Raw genomic sequence first — 7,766 nt, forward strand, 5'->3', positions numbered from 1 at the left:
CACCCTATTTGTTTTGTTAAAGCATATAGATCTTACTGTAAACAATTCATGCATGTATAAAATAGTTTTTCATCTCATGTTGTTCAATCTAAATGTCATAACTTTGCAGAGAAACAATTGATCTCTCTCTAGTCAGCTTAAAGGGATACTTCACCCTAAAATGAAAATAAAGTCATAATTTACTCACCCTGGTGTTGTTCTAATGCCGTATGCCCTTTTATTCTTTTATGGACAAAAGGAGAATTTTTTATAAAATGCCCAGATAATGGCAGTGAATAGCGACCAGCATCAAGCTTTTAACAGAAAGAGACATGTGACACGTGTTCTTGGATTTATGATATGAAATTTAAAACGCATTAAGCCGCAAAAGAGACACTGTTCCCGAGACGGCTTTCTTTGCGCGGAGAGGATTGCGGATAAGCAAATGTGCTTCGGATACGCGCCTAAATGTGAAGGCACAAAACATTGGAGAGTATTCACGTAAACACATGTTATGTCTTGAGTAAACGTACACAGTTGAGACAGAAAACACACGTGTAACAGTATATTGGATCCGTGCATTAGCTCTTAAAGTGACAGCACCCTAATAACCCTGCTGTCTGTGTCACACAATCAATGTACTTTCTTCTCTGAGGTGAATATATCCGTTGTGTTCGTCGCAACAAGCAGTTCACGTCCTCAAATGTCTTATTAAACTCAGTGAAGAAACGGATAGTTTGATTTCTGATTTGATTTCTAGACATTTTTTTAAAAATGCTCCTTTCGCGGCCCATAAAAGAAAGAAGGGCATACAACATTAGAACGGCATGAAATTATGATGACTGAGTTTTAATTATAGGGTGAACTATCCCTTCAATTGAAAACCAGTTCACATTCATTTTTGAGTGCAATTTAATTGTATAACCCTGTATGTCCTGCCATTTTCACTCAGATGTGCATCACAATACAGAACAGAAGATCTGTTGCTACTAACGCTTTATCACGACTTTAATCAAAACGTGAAAACTCGATCCTCCTCGGAAATGACTTTCCTTCTCTATTAATGTCACCGAGTCATTTCAGTAATGTTTACCAGTAATAGCAGATCAATACAATCCAATGAAGTCCACTGGTAAAAAAAACTATTTAAAATACATTTATTTCATACGAACTATAAATCTATTACCATATTTATTAACATATCACTTGAGACTTACTGATATAAATATTATAATTAAACTTTATTTTATTGTACAATGCACATTTCTTAATATTAAACCTAAAATGTGTTTTAATATCACTATTAGTAAGGATGGTGTGATCTCTGTATAATATCAGTCTTTAAATGATATTTAAAGTGTACTTGCAATAGTCAAATATACTTCAGTTTATCTTTAGTTGAACTTCAGCACTATTTCTGGATTATTAAAGTACATCATTCAAAATTAGTTTAGTTTAGCAGACTTTAAGTTTATCAGTTTAGTACACCAACAGTACAATTGCAGGGTATTTATATTTAGTATGTAAATGTATTTGTAGTATACTTAGCATACAATAAATGTATTGCAACATTTTAGTATTTTTTTTCCATATTTTTTTAGTATCTGGATAAAATCCTGTTCTGCTCTAAAAAAAAAATTAATGGTTAAATATCTTAGTTTCATTTGGAAATATGTGACATTACAGAAGGAAAATGTGTTTCACTCAGTGTCCATCTGCAGAAAATGACATTATAAAGAAGACTTATTAATTTTCCACACCCTGTCTCTCTTCACGCCTCTCTAGTCATCAAAATATGTCTACGTCATTATAACATAATGATTTCAATTTAAGGCAAAACGTCTCATTTGACATTGTTAGAAGCAGTCATGAAAGTCTACACTACTTAAGGTCAATTAAGTGGCCTTTGATTTCATCATTACACTCAATGCAATTAAGCTCAATTGTTTTTCACAATGCAGTGTCTGAAAAGAGGAGTCTTTTCTTCTTTCACCACTTCTCCTTTCATCTAGCTGTCGCATAAGAAGCATTTTTTTTGTTTTTTTGCCTGCTAAATGGATTATTTATGCCACAGGGCCAAAGCTGCACATTTGAGTTGTTACACTGTTTTGCTTGTACATTATAATGGATGCATTACAGAGCACATGTGACACACAGCGGTCTATGCTACACTGACTGGGTTTGCTTTTATTGAATAGTCTGCAGTCTCTGCCGGTCCTGCTAAAGCTAGCATTACACACTCAGGCTTTATAGATCTCATGTGCTGATGATAAATCAGGCTAAACTGATCCTGTGTTCCCAGCATGAAAATCTATCTGGTCAATATCATCAAATATTAGAAGGGTTATTAGATGCTATAAAACTGTCTAATCAGGAAGAGAGTATAGCAATCGTGACCGTTTTAGCATTAGTGTTTGCATTGAAGCAGAAATACCCTCGAGAAAAAAAGACACTTTAGCATACATTTACAGTAAGAAGATTACTTATTGCATAAATAATATACTGAATATACTTAGTAGCATGAAATCAGAATGGACAATTCTGGTTTTTATGGGCTATTGCAGTGTTTATTCTATATGATTTATCCGTGCACATCATAATTGTTCCTGGTAATGTTGAATCAGAATATCTTCCTCTTGCAGCATATCTTCTCTTCTCTGATGATGAGGGCGGGGCTACAACCTGTCACTCACATGAGATCAGCCAATCGCAAACCACAACCATCCAATCAATTCCACACAGACAAAATCATACAAATATCCTAAATGACAAGTAGATTAGTGTTGTTCCACTGATAGCTCTCTCTCTAAAGCCTGTGTGTGTGTGTGTGTGTGTGTGTGTGTGTGAGAGAGAGAGAGAGAGAGAGAGAGAGAGAGAGAGAGAGAGAGAGAGAGAGAGAGAGAGAGAGAGAGAGAGAGAGAGAGAGAGAGAGTGTTTGCACGTGTGTGCATGGGCGTGTCTGTGTGTGTTAGTGTGAGTGTGTGTGTGAGAGAGTGTGTGTGTTTGTGTCTGTGTGTGTGAGAGAGAGAGAGAGAGAGAGAGAGAGAGAGAGAGAGAGAGAGAGAGTGTGTGTGTGTGTGTGTGTGTGTGTGTGTGTGTGTGTGTGTGTGTGTGTGTGTGTGTGTGTGTGTATTGGGTAAAGCAGAGGCTGCAGTTCTTTACTCATGACGAATAAGATCTCAACACAACATCTCTCATATGAACAGCTGTTTCTCAGAGCATCGACTGATGGGAAATTCACCAGATCCCACAGGATATCATGATCATGATCCACAGGATCAATACGTCATGATCAGTAATCCAGCGCTGTATAAAATATAATGCATTATAACTGCAGTGTGTACATGAACCGCTGCGTCAGATGCACGAACTGATGTTTATTATTGAGGAACTGTTCCTTTAACATGTTGGTCTTTGTGTCTCCACTGCCCTTCCCCCCACAGGATCCTGAGTCACACACACGGTACTCCCACAGTCAGCTGTTCTCACACACACACACACACACAACTCAATGACCTCAAGACTATCTCTCTTTATCCAGCGCTGGCTCGGGCTCAAACCCTGCCGATCAGGTTCAGAGGAACAGGCTGTCGCGAGCTCATTCTTTTGCCCTGTTATTGTATTTTAGGTCCACAGATGTAAAGGAAAAAACATATGTGATAAATGAGACAATAACTGAAAACCTAGAGATTTATGTCAGCATGTTGCTAAGCTGACAATGCAATACTGTAGCCTAATGAGCATAAAATACATCGCACACAAATGTCCGGTTAATCATGACGCTATAAAGCTATTTTATACTTTTCAGTAATATTATTTTGAAAGAAGTCTCTTCTGCTCACCAAGGCGGCATTTATTTGATCAAAAATACAGTAAAACAGTAATATTGTGAAATATTATTACAATTTAAAATAACTAATTTCTATTTTAATATATTTTAAGATGTAATTATATTCTTGTGATCAAAGCTGTATTTTCAGCACTCCAGTCTTCAGTGTCACATGATCCTTCAGAAATCACTCTAATATGATGATTTAATAATCAAGAAACATTTATGATTATTATCATCAATGTTGAAAACTGTTGCGCTGCTTTATATATATATTTTTCAGGATTATTTGATGAATAGAAAGTAAAAACAAACAAACCCATTTATAAATAGAAATCTTTTGTATTTATTAAAAATCTTACTGCCCGCAAAGCATACATTATATGTGTACTTATATGTACAGGGTTATTTTATAGTCAAGTCACCTTTATTTATATAGCGATTTTTACAATACAGATTATTTCAAAGCAGCTTTACAGAGATATGTGTCAGTGATGGTTCGTATTATATTAAACTATATTATATTGCATCATGTACTTAGTGTTATATTAATTACATTAGGTAGTGTAACAGTGCTAATGTTAGCCATTGAGGCTTCAGATCCCACAGAAGGATCCTCGATCCAGACGGAGATCAGGAGCTTTCCTCAACAGCTGTAGGACAGATCCAGATGGCAGGAGGGGGGTTTGCATATGTATGAGTCGAGTAGTGCACACTATTGTAGTCAATCATTGACATGCAAGTCAATCATCCACAGAATATCACCTTTCGCATTCAACTCTCTTCTGACGAGCCGGAGATGAATGGCAGGACTCGTGCTTAAGATGCTGTGTAAACGGGTTCTCTTCTCGCTCGCAGGGGTCAGTGTGTGTTATGAGTTGTGTTGTTGTATATTGAGTTGTGCTGTCTGTGGGGGTTGAGACTGGTTTAAAGGGCTCTGGTCTCTCCAGGGAAGCGCTAGCAGGATATGAGCTCTGATGCTAATGCTAATGGACTGCCCTCCTCCTCCCTGATGAGACCCTGGAGACACACACACATAGATGCAGGCCTTGCAGAATACACACCGTTTCACTGCATAGACTCACGGGTCATTGACGAATAAGGTTTTTAAAAGTGTAAAAAAAAAATGTAATTCATTTTGAAAACATTTTTTTTTTAGTTTTATAAAGTGTTAACAATGAGATTATGTGGTTTTTGCAATCATTTAACACTGCTTTGATCTTCTTTCTTTTTTTACAAGATGGAAAAAATGTGTCACCAAAAAGTCATTCGGTTTAACCATGAATCTATTTAAAATGATTAATTTGCAGATAATTATTCATGAAAAAATCGGTTGACGTTGAGGTAGTGTGTAACACAGAAGAAATATAAAATAACATTATCACTGATCTCATAAATGTATTCATTTTATTGGACTACTCTAAACCCTACAACATATTCAAGTAAAACATTGCACAGGCAAATGTAGAAAAAAGCCTAATCTGCTTTATATTTGTATTATTGTAGTTCCTTTAGTTATTAAACACAATATTATTCAACTTAAATATATATCGAATGACTATCTGCTGCCCTTGTCATTATGAATATTTAAGACAATACACAGACACAAATAGCTACAGAAGCACATTTTATTGTTAAAATAATATTATGATACTGGTTCGTCATACTGGGAACTGGGAACTCGCCCATGTTGTTTATGGTTTTACTGTGTGTTTTTAAGGCCTTGCACGCTCCCGAATACATGCCGGATCTTATCCAGGTCTATCAGACGACAAGGCCATCATTGAGGTCATGTCAAATATTACTTTTAAAGATACTAAATCTCGTCTAAAGTCCAAAGGGGATCGTGGCTTTTCAGTTGCTGCAGTAAAATCTGGATAACCCGTCTTTGGATATTAGATGTTGTACTTCACTGGGTTTTTATAAATCACGTTTGAGGATACATTCATTTACATTTAGCAGTTGATTGTACCTTGTTTTACTGTTGTCTTGCATTTTAATTGTCCTTTGGTTTTGTGTTTAATGTTTTTTTGCTATTTATGCGGTTGGAATATTGTTATAATGGAAAGCACTTTGGCCAACTCATGTTGTTTTTAAATGTGCTGTTCAAACTAACTAACAAATCAAGCTTAGGACGACACATTTGTGAGCCTGAGCGTTTGTCTTTTCCTTTCCTGAAGGCCTTGTTGAGCTCGGGATGCTTATTTTAGGGGGAGGGTTTCGCATCTTCTCAATCAATAGCAAGACTTCAATACGGACCAAAGGTCATTAGTGAGCCGCATTCAAAAGAAGTCATTTGTGAACATCTGCTGTACACAGAATATAGTGGTTTGTTATAGCAAGATTATCTTGGCTAGTCATTTCGAGCTAGCCTGTTCCAGAAATTGCTTGGAAATTTCACAAAGAAATGCGCAAATTTGAAGTCGAAAACCCGTTTTTCTTTTTTTTGTTTCATTTACAACTTGGAAAAATATTTTTACATGGTACCAGCATGATGTAAATTTACAATTTAATGCAAAAGAAAAATGGTTTAAACTAATTAATTCATAAAATTCACATTTATTTGTATAGCGCTTTTCACAACACACACATCGTTTCAAAGCAGCTTTACAAAAAATGCACGAGTCCACATTACAATTCAGAGTGATCCGTTATCAGAGGAAACTGTATGAGTTATGTATTTCAGAAATGTACATATACAAAATCACAGTTAGCTAAAAATGTCTTAATTTAAACAATGTAATAATTTAAGGCAGAAACAATGAGCTCATTGAAGTAATGAATCCTTGTTCGTGTATTTACTGCTTTTTCATTTGCATTCAACTGATATCTTGTGTCATATGAATACAGGGTTACACTTTATTTTGAGGCGTCTTTGTTAGACTAATTACACATTTAGTAATATAAATGGACGTACTTACTGTAGTGGTTAGTTGCATGTTATTATGCATCATTTATAGTTATTACTATAGTAATGACATTTAAAAAGAACACTAAAGTCATTCAGCTGTATTAGTAACACTATTGTAATGCAAGGCATTGAAAAGCATGTGTTGGAAACGCATCTTCAGCTGTGAAGAACTGAGGCCTCGCCCAAAGGTTTACACCACTAATACCTGTGGCTCCCTCTAGTGTTCACAGAGTGACACTCATTGGCAGATTATTACGGTGTCCGGGAGGGGACATGTTCGGTTCGTGGCCATGTCCATATGGGATACATACTGTTAAAAAAGATAGGTGGGATAGTGATAATATGTCATGGCCATGAGATGATAATTTGTGGGAACGTAATAATTACTCGTGGGAACCTTATTTAACAGTCAGTTTGTCGAGGTAAAACCTTCCGGATTTGAGTTTTTGAAGGGTGGGATGTCAGTACGTCCCAAAACTTCTGCTACACACTCAAAAGTATGCAGTTTTTCTCTACAAAAAGAGTACACACTCACCTAAAGGATTATTAGGAACACCACACTAATACTGTGTTTGACCCCCTTTCGCCTTCAGAACTGCCTTAATTCTACGTGGCATTGATTCAACAAGGTGCTGAAAGTTTTCTTTAGAAATGTTGGCCCATATTGATAGGATAGCATCTTGCAGTTGATGGAGATTTGTGGGATGCACATCCAGGGCACGAAGCTCCCGTTCCACCACATCCCAAAGATGCTCTATTGGGTTGAGATCTGGTGACTGTGGGGGCCATTTTAGTACAGTGAACTCATTGTCATGTTCAAGAAACCAATATGAAATGATTCGAGCTTTGTGACATGGTGCATTATCCTGCTGGAAGTAGCCATCAGAGGATGGGTACATGGTGGCCATAAAGGGATGGACATGTTCAGAAACAATGCTCAGGTAGGCCGTGGCATTTAAACGATGCCCAATTGGCACTAAGGGGCCTAAAGTGTGCCAAGAAAACATCCCCCACACCATTACACCACCACCACCAGCCTGCACAGTG

This window comes from Rhinichthys klamathensis, unplaced genomic scaffold, assembly GCF_029890125.1.
Source record: "Rhinichthys klamathensis goyatoka isolate OS25496 unplaced genomic scaffold, OSU_Roscu_1.1 h1tg000040l_1, whole genome shotgun sequence".
NCBI classification, from domain to species: domain Eukaryota; kingdom Metazoa; phylum Chordata; class Actinopteri; order Cypriniformes; family Leuciscidae; genus Rhinichthys; species Rhinichthys klamathensis.